Source organism: Chlorocebus sabaeus, chromosome 16 (assembly GCF_047675955.1).
Source record: "Chlorocebus sabaeus isolate Y175 chromosome 16, mChlSab1.0.hap1, whole genome shotgun sequence".
In the NCBI taxonomy this organism is placed as follows: domain Eukaryota; kingdom Metazoa; phylum Chordata; class Mammalia; order Primates; family Cercopithecidae; genus Chlorocebus; species Chlorocebus sabaeus.
In genome coordinates, this window is record NC_132919.1 from 21,557,329 (window position 1) to 21,576,399 (window position 19,071).

A 19,071-nucleotide genomic window follows, 5' to 3' on the forward strand; every position below is an offset into this window, starting at 1 on the left:
TTGAAATCTGTGTCCTGAGGTGGGGGCAGGGCTACCGCAGGGCAGGAGCCAATCAAATGTATGGGCATGTTTGTCGGTGCGCAGCGCTCTTCCGCAAGGAGACTTGATGGTCATGTCGACCAATCGACGGCCGCATCTGGTAGCATCAGGGGCGGGCCAACTTATGATTGGTTCAGATCTGTGATAAGACGCGGTTGCTAGGGAACACCACCAGCTGAACGCCTAACATTCGCTGTGAAAAGGACGTCTCAGCCAATCACCTGTCGTTACAGGCCAGGTGGTCGTACTAACTAATTTGGAACCAATCTGTGGTAGAAGAAGGGACAAGAGGAAGGGGGGCATCCTCTCGCCAATCGGAAGTGCAAAGAGGCGGGCGTGCGAGTCCCTGGACAGCTACGACGCCATGAATATCTTGCCCAAGAAGAGCTGGCACATCCGGAACAAGGACAATGTCGCCCGCATGCGGCGTGACGAGGCCCAGGCCCAGGAGGAGGAGAAGGAGCGTGAGCGGAGGGTGCTGCTCGCTCAGCAAGAGGTAAGCTCGAAGGCCGGCCGGGCGGACCTCCGGAGCCCAGCGCGCACGCGCCGCGGTTGGGGACCGAAAGCTGAGGCGTTGCACAGGCTCAGTGTGCCCCGTGTGAAATTCGGGACCAGGCGCCGATCCCGTTTTCGAGGACGTTGCCCTGCAAACCTTGTGCCCACTTCCACGAAACCTCCCTTGATCTCGCCTTCGTCTTAGTTTCCCCCCACTGATGTATTTCACATGGCTGGAACAGTGTCTAGCACAAAAGAGAAGCTTAAAAACATTTAATGAATACATGAGCGCTTGGACAGTTCAAGGAAATTCGGATCACTTTTTAGTTTGCCTGCACAGCCTATTTATTGAGCACCTATTGTATGCTAACTATATGCAGAGTGCCTGACTTGCGGAATCCCCAATAGGCACTGTTCGTTCTTAGAGGGGCACTGTCATCGCTGTTGCACGAAGTGAGATGGCTTCAGTGAGGGGAAGGCACATTTAAGGAGAGGGGGACAGCCAGGCTCCACGCCATTGGGCGAGCCCTTTCCTGCACCGCCCCCTAGACACATACACACAAACACGGGCTTTCTATATGGCTCCTTAAATCTGTTTGGTGTACACCCAACTTTCAGTTCCTTAGCTAGTCTGATCCTCCACAGTGGGTGGGAGGTAGTCTGGGTTTTTAGAATCTCAATAGGCTGCTGAGCAGTGTTTGAAATCCGCGTCCTGAAGGCGGGGGACAGGGCTTCAGCAGTTGACTTGGGGTAGTGACTTGGAGCCATGGCTAGAATTCAGATCGTCTGGCCTAATGCAGTTTGGTCTACCTTTATGGCTATTTTAATTGTCTCACTTGAGGTTAGGAACCCCTTTGGTTTAGGCCAGGGACCTCCTCGCAGCCATCCTTGATGACCCGTGGTTTACTATTTGAAAGGCAGTTTACAAAACGCAGACGTTGCCTCATCTGCCTACCCTCACCCCCAGCTAGGACAGGTGTCTCTTTTAGGCGTCTAGTGCTCCCTTTCTTATAAACCCAGCACCCTGGACTGCCATTTTCTGTGGTGGGCACCAGACTCACACTTCTTGAATTACCTCTAGGTTCTGAATGCCCTGCCTATAACTTTCTCCCCAGGCCCGTACAGAATTCCTATGAAAGAAAGCCAGACAGCAGAACTCACTGCCTGAGCTTGAAGCAGCAGAGGCGGGAGCCCCAAGTTCTGGCCCTGTGAACCTGTTTCGGGAGCTGCTGGAGGAAGGGAAAGGAGTGATCAGAGGCAATAAAGAGTACGAGGGAGAAAAGCGACAGGAGAAAGTAAGCTGGCCTCACCCACTTCATTAGAGGAGCCATGAATCGAGTTGGGGGGAGAGGGCACTTTAGCCACTGCTTGTGATCAAGGTCAAACGAGAATGAACACACAGAATTCAGAACCATACCAAAGCATGACACTTAAGAAGTGTTGCCATCTGGGCACCCACAGGGCTTGGAGGTAGATGCTAGAGGTCCCCAGCTGCTAGGCAAACTGCTCAGTTCTCCAAACTGGAGGGGTCTGAAACCTCATGGGCTTTTAAAAATATAAATCAGCCAGCTGTGGCTCATGCCTGTAATCCCAGTACTTTGGGAGGCTGAGGCGGGTGGATCACCTGAGGTCAGCAGTTCAAGATCAGCCTGGTCAACATGGTATCTCTAAAAATACAAGAAAATAAGCCAAGTGTGGTGGTGCACGCCTGTAATCCCAGCTACCTGGAGGCTGAAGGAGGAGAATCACTTGACCCGGGAGGTGGAAGTTGCAGTGAGCTGAGATTGCGCCACTGCATTCCAGCCCAGGTGACAGAGTGAGACCCTATCTCAAAAAAAAAAAAAAAAAAAAAAAAAAAAAAAAAAAGCGAATCAGTCGCCTCTTGCCTTTTGGCTGAGATCAAGTGTAAAAAGTACATCAGTGGTCGTGCACGGTGGCTCACACCTGTAATCTCAGAACACTGGAAGGTCAAGGTGGATGGATCACCTGAGGTCAGGAGTTCAAGACTAGCCTGGCCAAACATAGCAAAATCCCATCTCTATTAAAAATACAAAAATTAGCCGGGCATGGTGGTGCGTGCCTGTAATCCCAGCTACTAGGGGGGCTGAGGCAGGAGGATTGCTTGAACCTGGGTGGCAGAGGTTGCAGTGAGCCGAGATGGTGCCACTGTACTCGAGCCTGGACAACAGAGCGAGACTGCATCTCAAAAAACACAGGTACATGAGCTCTTGTCACTCACCTGCTGTCTCTGGACTTGCTGACCCCACCCATGGCTCCTCTGCTTTGCTTGGTCCCTTCAGGCTTCTCTTCAAGTCTCTCTGCAAAGATGCCTGTCTTTGAACACTCGAGTGGCTCCACTTGTCCCCTCCTTCCCCTGCTGTTACTGTACCTGCCACTGTCCCCCCAGGGGGAACTTGGCCTCTGTTTGGTGTCTTCCATCCCCAGCACCTGGTACAACTGATTCATGACAAACCTTAGGTACCTGTTTGCTTAGATTCCTATGTCAGGGAGACACACCTGACACCTTGAAAGATTATATCCCATCTCTTGTATTTCCTGGCCCCCTCAGGAGAGGCAAGAGAAAGCTCTGGGCATCCTGACATACCTGGGCCAGAGTGCAGTGGAGGCACAGACTCAACCCCCTTGGTACCAGCTACCCCCAGAGCAAGGGGGCCCCCCGCCTGGCCCAGCCCCAGATGAGAAGATCAAGAGCCGTCTGGACCCTCTGCAGAAGCATCTGGGGAAGAAGAGACAGCACAGCGGTGAAGGCAATTGCAGCAGAAAGGAAAAGAAGGAGGGGTCTGAGAAGCAACGACCCAAGGAGTAAGAAGGAAGACCCCTCCTTGGCAGACCAGGGCCTAGACTTTCAGGGCTTGGCAGCAGCCCAGCATGGGCACTGCAGGGTCTCTGGTCAGGACAGCCAGGGACTCGGTGAAGGGCTGGCTGGGTGAAGTGGTTCTCAGCATGTGGTCCAGGAAGCCCTAGGGGTCCTGCCACCCTTTCCTGGGGTGCTGTGGTATCAAGCCTATTTTCCTAACACTGTTGGCCTTTTCCACTCACATTCTCAGGCACATAGTGCAGGTTTCCAGAGGCTGTGTGATGAGAAGACACCCTCGTTCTGATGGCTAATGGCACAGATGCTTGTGTCCAAACTTTCTTAGTTTTCACTTCTGATTTGCAGTATATTACCAGATAGAATCTATTTAAACAAAAGCTCTTAGGGTCCTCAGTTTTAAAGAGTATAAAGGGGTCCTGAGACCAAACAGTTTGAGAGCTGCTGGGTTAAGACAGTAAAAGCAGGCTTGTCTCCAGGATGCTGTACCCCTGGTCTAGAGGGGGTACACTGCCTGTACTCTTTTCTCTAGAAAGGGAAACTGAGGCCCAGAGAGGGCCAGGGGGCTGCTCGTTGTGCTTTCTTGACCTGGAGGAGCATCAGATTTTAAAGACTGGGGAGGACCAAAGTCCACAGAAGGGAAGGCCAGAGACATGCCCATGGTGTCCCAGCACCAAGTGGCTTCTTCCAGAAGGCCTGAGAGCTGAGGCTGGGGCGTACTGGATGCAACAGGGCTTCCAGGCGGCAGCTCCCTCTATGGGAGAGGTTGGGGGAATGGCCTCCTAGGAGCTACCAGCTTTCTGACCTCACTCCTCTCCCCGCAGGCCTCCATCCCTGGACCAGCTTCGAGCTGGACGTCTTCGGAGGGAAGCAGCTGAGAGGGCTCGGGCAGATGCCCTGTTGGCCCAGGTCCAAGGCCGGGCACTACAGGAGGGTCAGCCGGAAGAAGAGACAGATGACTGGAGGTGGCGGTACAACTCCCAATTCAACCACCAGCTGGCCCAGCACCTCCACCAGCAGGACCCTCACTTTGCTCATTGACTCCTGAGGCGGGTACAGGAGAGGCCGCTGCTGCCAGCCATCATGTAAAACTATTTATTCATAAATATTTTCCAAAATGAAAATACATTTACCAAAAAATGTCCCTCACTGGGGAGGTGAGGAGGGGGCAGCCCTCGCCCCCGGGTCCCCAGGGTGGGGCTGAGAGGAAAACCTCCCGGCCCCCTCCCTGCTTCCTGGGAGAGGGGGATGCCCCGTGGCCTGGGGCCTCCCTCCAGTCTTCCAGGGCAGGGCCCTCACCTGGGCAGGGGGATCAGCATGCGGGGGAAGGGGGTGGGTAGAGGGAGGGGCCGGTGTCACTGGAGGTCGCGGTCCTCCAGGTAGCGGTACTCAAAGGTGAAGCCTTCCTTCTTCCGCTGGCCCCACTTCTCGTAGTCAAAGTAGATGTGGATGCCCTGGCCGGGGGAGAAAGCGGTCAGTCAGTGGATGAGGAGGTGGTTTGGGATCTGGGCCAGACCGACAAAGGGGACCGTTCTTAGGGCTGTAGGTGTGTCAGGCACCAGGCCAACTGCCCTGCACGCACACTCTCATTCCACCCTCAGAAGGTTCTTCTTGGGTAGGAAATGTTATCATGCCACTTCAGCGAGGAGGAAACAGAGGGGGCCGCAGAGGTTCCACGGAAGCCAGCTGCCAGAGCAGGGCCCCAGCCCCAGCCCCAGGTGTGAGTGCACAGCCTTCGTTTTCTCGAGGGCTGCGGCTTTTGAGCACCTCTCCCGTGTGAGTACAGGATGCACAGCCTAGCATTTAATCTTCACAAAGACCTCCAGGCAGCGGGTGCTGTCACCCTTGTTCTAGAGAATGGAACAGGCTCAGAGTCTAAATCCAAGCACTCTGCAGGGACATTTTATTGGTGACGGCAGTGGTGTGGGAATTTCTGAATGGCTGGATGGCCTGAAATGTACTAAGTTGGAGGATGGTTTTGGGCCAAACCAGGAAAGGACAGAAGTCTGTAGTTAATGTCTGAGGACACAGTGGGAGAGGAGCTAGGTTCTGAATGAATGTCTTAAATGCTTCAAAGATGGCAACCTGGGAGAACTAGGAGAGGGGACTGGGTTCTCTAAGGACAAGGACCTCGTAATACTTCATCCCCGTGAAGGGGCTCGGCTTCAGGGAAGTATTTGGTGGGAAAAAAACGTCACTGTAGAACACACCAACTGAAAGTAATTTGGAAAAAAAAAAAAATCCATGACACTGACTATGTAGCAGTCACCATTAAGTACTTACATGTTATTAACTCATTTAATCTTCATAACAACCGCATTAGGTAGGTCTTCTTCCTCCCATTTTTACAGATAAGGAATTTGAGACACAGAGGTTCGAGTGACTTGCCCAGAGTCACCCAGCTAGACTGGGCTCAAACCCAGGTAGGCTGGCTCCAGAGTGTTTGCAAGAAGCAGGAATTTCCCAGTATTACAACTTGAGAAGCCCATTAAAAAAATATAGCTTCCCCACTGAGCCCCTGCCCTGCTGGGTGCTGGGACCTGGAGGTGGAAGGGGGACCATCAAGGTCCCTGGGCAGCAAAGCCCACAGCCCGGTACAGGGAGACATCCCGGGAAAATCCCACACCCAAGCGAGTGTGCCCAGCACTGCAAGGGGGAGGCACCAGGCTGGGTGGCGCCAGGAAGGTGTCTTTGAGGAAGGGACATTTGGGTTAAGACCCACAGGAGGCCTAGGAGCTGGCCAAGTGGAGGATGAGAGGGCAGTGTTCCAGGCTGAGCAGACAGCCCGAGGGAGGAGAACATGGTCAGGCTGAGGGACTGTGCCGGCTGAAAGGTGGAGGCGAGGGCGCAGAGGCCAGCAGGGGCTGCCTGGAGCCTGGGGACTCTACCCCAACCCTAGCAGCGGGAAGAGAGGGGGCGGGGCCCTCACCTGCTCGAACTGGTCAGTGATGGTCTTGGGCTCCTCGTGCCTCTGGAACCACATCATGAACTTGGTGTGGAATCACCACGACTGCTTCTTTAGGGCCTTGGCTGCCAGGTACTGTGCCTTAGTGCCCTGGGGGAGGAACAGTGGAGAGGGGGATCAGGGGGCCCCCAAACTGGGTGGGGAGCCAGGGGGATGGGGCAGGACATCAGGGCTGAACCCCGGCCCCCGCCACAGACCACAGTTGGGCTGGACAATCGTCTTGGAGTTGGGGCTGGGGACACAGAACATACCAATGCTGGTCAGGAGAAGGAAAATGAGACAGGTGAAAATTGCTTTCAGAGAAGCTTTGAGAAGGAAGAAAAACTAATGTGTGATGAGAGCTGAGAGAGGAGGCAATTTAGAAAATTTCCCAAGTGGGGATGAGGGTGGAGGTCACTCATGACTCACTGGGGTGGGGAGGAGGTTGGACAGTTCCCCAGTGGCCTCCAGGGAGGCCTGAGAATGTGCCGACGAGTGGAGTGGGGTTGGCCTAGACTGAGGAGCTGCTGGAGCAGGGATCTGGGGGTGCCCCATGGGCTAGACAGTAAGCTATTGGAAGCAGGGCTGGGGTGAGCCACAGTGGACTGGCCTCGCTCTCAACCCGAGCAGTTCTAACACCTTTGGGCTGGAAGTGGGAACAGGGACAAGTTGAATTGGCGGTGGGGACTGAGAATAGGGAGGGGGTGCGGTCCCAGTGGTCGCAGTGGGGCACCCACCTCACCCCTCCAGCCCGAGGAGGGACGGTGGCGGTGGCGGTGAAGCCGGGGGGCCCGAGGCTGCCCTGGGGGCCCTGCTGTACCTCCAGATAGTAGAAGATGAAGAAGAGTGTCTCGGTTGACAGGCGCTGTAGAACTCCACAGTGTCCGAGTGTGGGGGTGGCATCTAGTGGTGGTAGAGGGCGTCGGACAGGGGTTCTGGGGGAGGTACTGCCTGTGGGAGCAACAGGAAGGTCAGTGCCAGCTGCCTACTAATCCTGCTCTGATCAAAAGGGTGCTCAGAACCGCATCCCCACGGTGGAGGTGGTACAGAAAGACCCAGGGTGGTGCTGACCTTCAGTGGAGAGCCCAAGTCAGGGGCCTGGCGCTCTACCCACAGCCTCACAGGTTTAGCCACTGCCTCCTTGCTAAGACTCGAACCCCAGCCCAGCCCCCTTCCCTATGGCCCTCACCGGATACGCTCAGAGTCAGAGGGGTGGGGCATGTGGTGCCAGCCGGCCTCTTCCATGGCCTGCTGGTAGAGCTGCTCCTTGGTGAGGGGCACAGGGCCCAGCGGACAGACACCCAACTACAGCGGTATGTTCACCTCTGACAGCTGCAGGGGTGGCTGAGCTGAGGCAGGAGGTGCTGATGTGCTGCTCAGGATGATGTCTATGGAGTGAGGTGGGGGTCCGGCCCCTCAGTAATGAGGATGGGTCAGGGGCCAGCCCCTCCTCTTTGGCCCACTGCTTCCCCACCGTCCTGTGTTCCTTACCTCGCTCAGTCAGGTGCAGCGTTGGCACAGGGTCCTCAATGCCAGAGTCAATGGCTGCCCGTTCCGCCATGGACTTCAAGGAGCTCAGTGTGGACCTCATCTAACTGCCTGGGCCTCCCAAAGTGCTGGGATTACAGGCATGAGCCACCATGCCCAGCCTCCTTATTTTTTCTGACAGAAACATTATGCTTTGAACATCAGTCTCCAGCTCTGTGGCATTCCTACATTTCTTCCCAGTTTATGACACATTTACAGTCTTATTTTCCTCCTCAATCTTTAGCAATGGAGGACTCTCCTGACGTCCCCATAGCAGAAACCTCAATGGCAATCTATCCAGGTTGGGAATTCCTGTGCCAGGAACAAATCACCTGTTCAGCAGTCTTTTCCAAATGAGGAGAATTCTAAAAAGGAATCTGGAGGAAACAACACCTTTCCCAAAATTTTCTTATCTGTGAGATTTCCTGAAAGATTTTTTTAAGTGTAAATGATGGTAAAAAGATGGCCTTGAAATAGCCCCAACCTCCTGACACAGAAAGCTTTTCTTTGTAAAGCTTCCCTTTGAGCTCACAGCAGACTATTTACACTACAAAAATAGCATATGCTTGTTTATTGTAAAAACAGTCACAAAATACAATGCAAAATGTGAAAGTCCCCACTTTCCTTTCCAACTCTCTAAAGGTAATTACTGTTAAAGGATTTTTAAGACAGTCTTTTATGCTTGTATAAGTCTATGTGTCTCTCTGCATGTAATGAGAGCATTTTTTAAAATAAGAATGAGATTGGCTGGGCTTGATAGTATGTCTCTGTAGTCCCAGCTACTTAGGAGGCTGAGGCAGGAGGATTGCTTGAGCCCAAGAGTTCAAGTTTAGCCTGGGCAACATAGTGAGACCCCCATCTCTAAAAAAATAAAAAAAGAAAGATTATACCAGATATTGTTCTGTGATTTGTTTTATTCCTCATATCATACACTTGTGTATAGATATATTTCTTTCCATGTCAATACATACAATTATACTCCCTTCTATCAGTAGCTGAATAATTTTTCATTATGTGGACATACCACAATTATTGAACTTTCTACTTTTACTAGGCTTTTGCATTATTAAAATGGCACAATATATTAAATATATTTATAATATATATTTATGTAAGAAATATAAAAATTATATATATTTTTAATGTTACATTTCCCTGACCACTATTGAAGCTAAATATGAACATTTCCCCACACATTTATTAACTATTTTCATTTCCTCTATAAATTTTTTTTTCTTTGCTTATTTTCAATTTTTAATTTATTTTTATTTTTTGAGACAGGGTCTTGCTCTGTTGCCCAGACTGGAGTGCGGTGGTCAGATCAGAGTTCACTGCAGCCTCGTCCTCCCAGGCTCAGGTGATCCTCTCACTTCAACCTCACTTGGCTGAGTGTAGCCAGCTGGGGCTACAGGTGCACACCACTATATTTGGCTAATTTTTGTATTTTTTTGTAGAGATGGGGTTAGACTATGTTGCCCAGGGTGGTCTCGAACTCCTGGGCTCAAGTGATCCTCTTGCCTCAGCTTCCCAAATTGCTGGGGTTACAGGTGTGAGTCACCATGCCGACTTCTTTGCCTAATTTTATATAAGGTTGTCATTTCATTGATTTGAACTTGCTTGAGTGTGTTTGCAGTGGTTTTCAATCGTGGCCACACACTAGAATCACCCAGGGAACTTTTAAACAACAGGCTCTACCCTGTGAAATACTGTGATTCCAATGGGCTGTGGTGATGTCCAGGTGTTGAGTTTTAGACTTTCTGGGTGAATCTTACGGGCAGTGAAGGTGGAGAGTCCCTAGTCCAGGTGATTTAGACAGCAGTGGGTGATTAGGTAGGATGGAATGCGGGGTCACAGGGAGTAAGAAGTCAAGGAGCTAACAGGCCAGGGTGTTGGAAGAATTGTGTATATGGCTGTATCAGTCTGCTTGCACTGCCATAAGAAAATACCACAGGTGGATTGGCTTCAATAACAAAATTTATTTTCTTACAGTGTTGAAAACTAGAAAGTCCAAGATCAAAGTCTGGCTGTTTTCCTAGCTTGCAGCCAGACACTTCTCACTGTGTTCTCGAATGGCAGAGAAAGAGGGTGTTCTGGCCTCTCTTCATTATCTTCTGAGGACACTAATTCCATCTTTGGGGTCCCACCCTCATGACCTCATCTAAACCTAATTACCTCCCCAAATCCCCATCTCCAAATACACCCTGCTGGTTAGGGCTTCAACATAATACATTTTAGGGGGACACATACAGTCCATAACAGTGGTGTCCACTACTTCATTAGTTGTCTTCTAATTTTGAGCTTATCATCTTTGTGTCTTGAGACTTGGCTTTGCTGTGTTCATCTTTCTGCGATTGTGCTTTGTTCTCACCTCTGTTCTGTATATTCACTCCACTTTCACTTGCTCCTCTTCACAGTCATATCAAAGTCACACGTTCAGAGGGAAGCCCATTTGTAGGACCCCATTCATCAATGTTTACCCCCAAATGAGGAGTAGAAACCCACTTGGAGATTAATGGATAAAATGCTTTTATATTGCTTATTCTCAGGCACCCTCATTAGACCTGTACAGTACCCAATTTTTTGGAGAGTTTTTAGGAGGCTGGGTCAGGTAGGAACAACTAGTTTTGAAATAGAAATAGGTGTGCATACCCTTGAAGCACAGGAAATCCTCAAATCTGACAAGTGATTTCATAATTTGATCCAAAGTGCTCATAGGCTGAAGGCAAGGAGGACAAATGCAGTGAAAATCGAAGAAAAAGGTGGCATGCACTCTACAGAGAAAAGCAGAGGATCATTCTAGTCCAGCCTTTCCATCAACTTGCCAAGGGGACCTGGGCCAGCACTGGCCCACCCTGGACTCACTTTACCCTTTGGTAACAGAAGGGGCCGGGGGAGTTTCTGAGGCCTTTTCCAGCCCTACATGCGTTTAACCAGGAAAACGACATCAAACCCCAAACTCTGCATTTAGAATTTAATTGTCCATGGATACAGTACAGTCTCCACGGGTATCTTCGCTCTGGTTTATAAATCTCTTTTTTTAAGTAATTAAATCCTTAAGTCAGGAGAAAAGAATTCGGACAATTGGGTCTAAAATATGTAGCTTCCACATCTTTACATCTGCCTGTGGTCCTAGCTATGGAATATTTGCCAAACAGTAACCACTTCATTGAAAGGCATTTTACCAGATAATGGTGTTTAAAGTGCAGTATAGTGGCTTTTGAACATGAATACTAAAATGTTTAAAATAGGCACACATGACATATAGTTCTAGAAAATTTCAAGGAAAGGAGGGTTCTATAGTACCAACATTTATTTACCAATTCATTGCCTTCCTTGCTTCCTCCCTCCTTTCCTTTCACAAATATATCAGCATCTTCCACGTGCCAACCATCTTAGTTTGCCCGGGACTTTCCCGGCTTTAACACTGAAAGTCCTGAGTCCTGGGTACCCCTTAGTTCTCAAGTAAATGAGCACAGTTTTTCAGGCACTGTGCAAAGCACTGAGTCTAGAGCACTAAACAAACAAAACCAAACAATTATAATGGCTCGTCTATCCCAGGCAGTATTTTAAAGACAAAATTTATGAGCAACCTAATAAATCATCCTTTACTCTATCATGTACTTTTCCACAAAGAGCTCCTAAATTTGACTTCAAATACAAGTTCCCAGATTACCAAAAGGTAGTTCTATTGTATTTGAATAGGGTAAAATTAAAACACTGAGATTTAGGAAGTAATAATGAACAAAATGTGGAGTTGTCTCAGTACAGCGAACTGGCTAGTTCCCATATAAACTCAGTATCTATTCAACACTGTATTAATGACTTAAAGCTAACTTGAAATCATTCTTTCACCTTTTTCTTCAGCAATCAGTTTAATAGCCATGCAATTGAAATTGTCTGAACAAACTGCTATAAAGAACCTTTCATTGGCCGGGCGCGTGGCTCACGCCTATAATCTCAGCACTTTGGGAGGCTGAGGTGGGTGGATCATGAGGTCAGGAGATCGAGGTCATCCTGGCTAACACGGTGAAACCCCATCTCTACTAAAAAAAAAAAATACAAAATTTAGCCTGGTGTGGTGGCGGGTACCTGTAGTCCCAGCTACTCGGGAGGCTGAGGCAGGAGAATGGCATGAACCCAGGAAGTGGTGCTTACAGTGAGCCGAGATCACACCACTGCACTCCAGCCTGGGTGACAGAGTGAGACTCTGTCTCAAAAAAAAAAAAAAAAAAAACCTTTCACTAAAATATACATCCATGTTTTAACTGTACAACTCAATGATGTTTACATGGTGAAAACACTGCACCATTTTAAAGTACTCATGTGTATACCATCTCACTTAACTTTCACAGCCATTCTGGAGATAGGCCACAAGATGGCCTTATTTACAGTTCAAAAACTGAAGCCCAGGCAAATTCAATGGCTTGTGCAGGATCACTCAGCTAGTAAGGGGCAGAGCTGGGATTTGAACCCTGGTCTCTGGGCTCTTATTGTCAACTCTGGGTCTCCATTTTCCATGCTGGGGTAATATGTAAATAGCAGAAAGAATAAGGAAGGAAGGAGGAAAGACACAGAAATATTACGAAGTCACAGTTCTGGGCGATAGGGCACTAAAGAGAATCGCTCTGCTTGTTTGCTTTCAGTCAAAAACAATATCTACATATTCAGCACAATAAGACTTAACATTAAGACCTCTTTCATTAAATTTCATCATATTCTGTAAACAGTAATTTGTTCTCAGATATTCCCAGGGTGATGTAGACAGAACAAACAAGACAGAGTCCTTCTTCAGTGTTAAGACAATAGAGGACAAAGAAGATTAAGAATGCACAGTTTTTCTCCTGAGGACTTTGCAATTTGTAGGTGAGATAGTATGCAAATGGCTGCATTTCAAGAGTGATGTAGTGCCAGAAAGGAGAAAGGAATTACCTCTAGAGAATACCATAGAGGCAGCCCTCATGGAGGTGAGGTAGCATGTGAGCTGGGCTTGACAGCCTTTTCATCTGAGAAGGCAGGGAATGGAGCTTCAGGCCACAGACCCTGAGTGAGTAAAGGCATGGGAATGGGAATGAGGGTGGGGTAGAAAGTAAAGGACATTTGTTACAGAACAGTGACTTGTCAATTTAGCTGGGAAGTTAGGCTGAAGAAAGACCATGCTTTGGTTCCCTTAGCACATCAAATGCTTTCCTATCCATTCCAACTCGAGTCGTTGCTATACACACCTTTGTTTATGCAATCTACTTTCTCCCAAGAAGCTACCTGAAAGAACCATGGAATGATAAATCTGGCAGTTTGAGAACAAAGGTAAACAAAAGGCAGACACAGCCTGAGTGAGCCGGTAATAACATCACAAATTAAAAAAAAAAAAAAAAAAAAAAAAAAAAAAAAGAACATTTTTGACAAAGAACAGGTTAAATAAATTGTCCAAGGTCACATAGCTAGTAAGGGGAAGAGCCAGCCTATCCCTACAGCCTGTTCTCTTTCCAATATCTATCCCATTATCTAGTATTTATTGGTTTTGTGGGGGTGTTACCTTTAAAAATTTTTTAGAATCAGGGGTATGTGCGCCTAAGTTTTAATAGAATAGGAAACCAGAACTGAAAGCTTATGTCTGTGTTCATAATAACTCTAAGTTTCACAGGCACATTCCTTGCTGTATCCTCAAGGCTTAATGAACGGTTGAATTACTGAATAATTCTAAGTATTGGAAATGTTTCTAAGTAGTAGGAACACAGGGGCTCTAGCCCTTTCCTGACTCTTGAGGCTGGTGAGAACTTTTTGGTTAGATTAGAACACATTCCATTATACCTTTCCCTCCTATCTTCACTCAGTGGTTCATAGGCTTTCCATGATAAAATGAGTGTTTTTGGAACATAAAAAGCATGTGCCAGCTGGGTGGAGTGGCTTATGCCTGTAACCTCAGCATGTCAGGAGGCCAAGGTGGGAGAATTGCTTGGGCTCAGGAGTTCAAGACCAGCTTGGGCAACGTAGCAAGACCTTGTCTCTACAAAAAAAATTGAAAATTAGCAGGGCATGGTATCACGTCCCTGTGGCCCCAGTTTTTCAGGAGGCTGAGGTGAGAGGATTGCCTCAGCCTGAGAGGTTGGAGGTTGAGGCTGTAATAAGCCGTAATTATGCCACTGCATTCCAGCCTGGGGGACAGAGTGAGATCCCATCTAAAAAAAAAAAGCATGTACACCACACAGACAGGCATTCACACACTCTGTCACATAAGCCAAGACTGGAGAGGTTGGGGTCACTGCTTAGTGGTGGTCTACATAGGATTTTTTTTTTTTTTTTTTTTTTGAGACGAAGTCTCACTCTTGTTCCCCAAGCTGGAATGCGATGGGACGATCTCAGCTCACTGTAACCTCCGCCTCCTGGGTTCAAGCAATTCTCCTGCCTTGGCCCCCCTGAGTAGCTGGGATTACAGGCACCTGCCACCACGCCCGGCTAATTTTTGTATTTTCAGTAGAGATGGGGTTTCACCACGTTGGCCAGGCTGGTCTCAAACCCCTGACCTCAGGCGATCCACCCGCTTCAGCCTCCCAAAGTGCTGGGATTACAGACATGAGGCACCACACCCGGCCTACACAGGATTTTTGACTGCCCACCAGGGATGTCTGATTGGGATTCCTGAACATACTAGCTCCAATCAGAGAGCCTGACCTGCGTGGTGACAAGGGCTGACTGCTCACTCGCGAGAGCCAGCAGCTGTTCTGGGTTCCACTCAGGGGCACATAGGATCGAGGCTCTAATTCATGCCCCATAGGAGCCGATTCCTCACATTAGTCTCTCCAGACTCAAGAAGATGCCCCCTGGTCCCGAAATTTAAAAATAGTCCAAAATATCTCTGGACTTCCGCTAAGCATCAAGCAAGATGGCAGCTTCTGAGATCGTTAGGCTACGGTTTCAATCTGATTATCCACCGACAGTTACCCCCTACTGTACGGCCTTCTGGCTTCTGGTCGACTTGAACAGATGCCAAGTCATCACAGATCTCATTAGTCTCATCCACTAGCGCTTCGGCTTCAGTTCTGGGCCCTCCTAAGCCTCTACCTGGAGGGGGGCCTCCTGCCCGCCACCGAGAGCGAGCGCCTGGTGAGAGACAACGACTGCCTCAGAGTTAAATTAGAAGAGAGAGGAGCCGCTGAGAATCCTGCAGTCATCAGTAATGCGACACTAATTTATCTCTTAGAATAGCAAAGAAGGGGCATTTCAGTTAGAGAAGGATGAAGAAACTGAACCAGATTACAAATAATCAAAGAAGCATTGGAAGAGGCAAGAGAACAATAACAATAATGAGAAGGTCTTGGATCTGGAACCAGAAGCCATCACAGATCAGACTGCCAGCAAAAAAAAAAAAAAAAAAAAAAAAAAAGAAAAAAGAAAACAACCTGTGGCACTGTGGGTGATGATAACGAAGAGACCAAAAGAAAATCCCCAAAGAAAAAGGAGAAATGTGAATATAAAAAAAAAGGCCAAGAATCCCAAGTCTCCTAAAATACAGGCAGTAAAAGACTGGGCCAATCAAAGATGTAGTTCTCCAAAAAGTTCTGCTAGAAACAGCCTTGGTAAAGCCAAAAGGAAAGGTATCGTAAGCATTTGCCCAAAAGAGAGTCCCAGTTCCCCCTCGGAGTCTGAGTCTTGTGATGAATCTATAGTGATGGTCCCAGCAAAGTCACTTTGGAGGCCAGAAATTCCTCCGAGAAATTACCAACTGAGTTATCAAAGGAAGGATCCTCTACCAAAAATACAACTGCAGACAAACTGGTATAAAACCTGGCTTTAGGCCGGGCGCGGTGGCTCACTCCTGTAATCCCAGAACTTTGGGAGGCTGAGGCGGGTGGATCACGAGGTCAGGAGATCGAGACCATCCTGGCGAACACCGTGAAACCCCGTCTCTACTAAAAATACAAAAAAAAAAAATTAGCCGGGCGTGTTGGCAGGCGCCTGTAGTCCCAGCTGCTCGGGAGGCTGAGGCAGGAGAATGGCGTGAGCCTGGGAGGCTGAGGTTGCAGTGAGCCGAGATCACGCCACTGCACTCCAACCTGGGCGGCAGAGCGAGACTCCGTCTCAAAAAAAAAAAAACAAAAAATAACCTGGCTTTAGCCATACCCCCGGAACAACATCTTCTAGTTCAGACTCTAGTTCAGAGTCAGATGACCAATGCTTGATGTCATCAAGCACCCCGGAGTGTGCTGTGGGTTTCTTAAAGACAGTAGGCCTTTTTGCAGGAAGAGGTTGTCCAGTCCCAGGGCTGTCATCACAGACTGCAGGTTCTCCTGGATGGAGGCGTTCTGGCTCAAATGGTGGCAGACAGGCTCATGGTCTTTCTCCCAGGGTGTCTCTCCCCACTAGTTTAGGAAGAGGATGGGGTAGAGGAGAGAACCTTTTTTCTTGGAAGAGAGCTAAGGGACGGGGCATGCTGGGGAGAGGTTGAGGATGAGGGCATCCTGTTTCCTGTGTTGTAAATAGAAGCACTGACAACCAGAGGTGACAGCAATTAAATGATGTGGTAACAAATTCATCTACTATTATCCAGATCTGGTAGAGACACACAAGAAGGACTATAGTCTGTTACCACTGTTAGCAGCTGCCCCTCAAGTTGGAGAAAAGATTATATTTAAACTTTTGGAACTAACATCCAGTTACCCTCCTGATGTCTCGATTACAAGGAAGGAAGAATATTAACTCACAATCCAGAGACCCATCAAGTAGATATACAAATTCTTTCATCCTTACCTGCCTTGAGAGAACCTGGGAAATTTGATTTGGTTTATCACAATGAAAATGGAACCGAGGTAGTGGAGTACACTGTGACGCAGGAGAGCAAGATCACTGTATTTTGGAGAGAGTTGATTGACCCAAGACTGATTATTGAATCTCCAAGTAGCACATCAAGTACAGAACCTGCCTGAGTATGACCTCTCCACCTTATGGTTTATGAATGTCTTGTTTGTGAAAGTGACTATAACTCAAACTTTTTTTAAAGAGGATTTGGAAGTTGTATGGAATTTTTTTGTTATCTTCGCTTTACTGCATAGGAAACAATCTACCTCATCATTTAAAATGACATGGGTATCGGTTTGTAGATCTTTGGTTCTTTGTCAGGTTTAATTTCAGTTAACAAAATGTAAAACATGACATTCCCTGCAGACATTGTTGTATCCAGTATGGTTTCTTCTCTGTTTTAAATGTTTTTGTCCACCAAGTAGCAGTCATCAGTAGGAGTTTATAATACCAAGAATGTGCTGCTATCTTGTCTCAATAAATTTCAAATAACATTTAAAAATATTAAAGCATGTTACTTGATCTAATTTTTTAGCATTTGAGTTGTTCCATTAAATGGAGCATCTTGTAAATTTCAAGTATTTTATACTTGCAATTGTTAAGAGTTAAAAGGTAGTTGGATTTGTCGCAGACAATAAGTTAAGGAATCCTTTCATGTTTTGCCCAACTTTAAAATTAAGGATTCTCAGGGCACTGTGTAGAGTAGGGAAAATAAGATATGTGTGTGTGTGTGTGTGTGTGTGTATGCCTGGAGGAGAATTGGTGTTCCACTTGGGTGAGAGGATTGGCTGTGAGCCTCACACCAGGAAATGTGTCATCTTGCCAGGCACGTGGCTGAGTGCTGGAGTGAGGATCTTGAACAGAGACTTCCTTTTCTGTTATTATTCACTACCAAGCTAAAATGGCCAAATATATACTGTGAAAATTGGTTTTATTTAACAAAAAGATCAGATCCCTCCTTCAGCTGTACACATTTTTAAATAAAATCACATTGAACTAAAAAAAAAGTCCAAAAAATACACTTCTTATTAGATGTATTTTTCTTTCACATCATCCTGCAATTTTAGTTCATGCACACAGCACAACATAATTAAAACCAAACTCAGGCCTTGCCTGAAAGTCAGCCCCGTTGCTCTGAGCCATCATCCCCCAGCTCAGCTAACAGACCTTCATCTGGTGAGGGGTCCACCGGGGAGGGTTGAGGCAGGAAGGCAGGAGGAAGCATGGGTCTGGCTGGAGCCTCGCAATCAAAGCCTGTGTTCAATCCTACCTTCCCCTCTTTCCTCCTCCATCGTCCCTTTCTCTGGTTGGGACCCTCTTAAAGCAATCATGCCTTCTATGAAAGGCAAAGCCTGTTGGGACATGAAGCAGTCATGGAAGGTCCTCCAGGCAAGACTTCCCATAGTTTCGCCAAATTCGTAAATTAAGTTTAAAATTCAATCCTGTTTGCTGCCAAGTGGGGTTGATTAATTTCTGTAGAAACTGACAAACAGGAAGCACACTATTTACATTCTTTCATCAACAATTAATTCACTAAGCTCAGATTCATTAGTTTCCTGGCATTCACCACCCTAAACAGTGTTGGGAAGGCATTTGTGGAAGGAGCCTGGCAATTTTAAGCGTCCTGGAGAACACCTTCAGCTCAGCTGCCTCCTTGCAGGTGACTGCACCGTCCGCTGGAGAGGACTCATCAGGGATTGTTTTGCAGCCCCAGGAGGCAGGCCTGGGTGGTGCCCCATTCCTCCCTGGGATGTTCTGGAACTTTGTGGCCTCCCTGGCAGGAAGAAACCATGCTCTGGGCCCCACATTAATTGCTGCTTTACTAATGAGCTTCATAAATGCCCCAGGGCACTCCTGAGGACAGAAAACTGGAAGGAATGGAGCTCCAGCTCAGTCTCCCCCAGCCCCTCCTACCCTCAGATTTCCTTCACACCAGAGGCCCTATATTCTAGGGCACAAGGTCCCCAGGTGAGAACTGTTCATTGGTCAGTCAACAGGCACCTAATACAATTATGGTGCAATCAGGGAAGGCTTCCTGGAGGAAGAACAATATAAATGTTTCACAAGAGCAGGGACTCTCTTTTGTTACAGTTGTATACCCAGCTCCTAGCACAGGTCCTGGCACAAAGTAGGTGGTCAATAAATGTGAGAGACAGGAAGAAAGAGGGAGAGAAGGAAGAAAGGAAGATGGTCAGAAGGAAAGGAAATGTAATGACTAAGCTGAAAACTGAGATGAGTATGAGCTACACCCAGATAGGGGAAATGGGGTGGAGGTGGCAGTTGGAGCCATGCTGTGCAGTTGTATAAGTTGTACACTGCACATTTCTGAGGGCATCATATACATTTATGTAAATAGGCCTAGAATTATGCAGCATGACATTTCCATAGCTGTACACAGCAGTCCTAGTAACAGGGCAACAAAGAGAGCATTTCAGGCTGA

The 19,071-nt window shown here is 47.9% G+C and overlaps 1 long non-coding RNA gene and 2 pseudogenes across 1 annotated transcript; 2 read left to right on the forward strand and 1 right to left on the reverse strand.

Moving 5' to 3' along the window:
* Nucleotides 1–401: 401 nt before the first annotated feature.
* LOC140708752 (leukocyte receptor cluster member 1-like) lies at nucleotides 402–4,408 on the forward strand (annotated as a pseudogene).
* Nucleotides 4,409–7,194: 2,786 nt separating this feature from the next.
* On the reverse strand, nucleotides 7,195–7,956 carry LOC103247498 (uncharacterized). The gene is made up of 3 exons (XR_012088967.1): nucleotides 7,803–7,956; nucleotides 7,501–7,699; nucleotides 7,195–7,262 (listed from the first exon to the last, which is right to left on the reverse strand). It is a non-coding gene; the product is annotated as an uncharacterized lncRNA (long non-coding RNA).
* A 6,703-nt stretch (nucleotides 7,957–14,659) lies between these two features.
* Nucleotides 14,660–16,804, forward strand: LOC103247499 (coilin-like; annotated as a pseudogene).
* The last annotated feature ends 2,267 nt before the right edge of the window (nucleotides 16,805–19,071 follow it).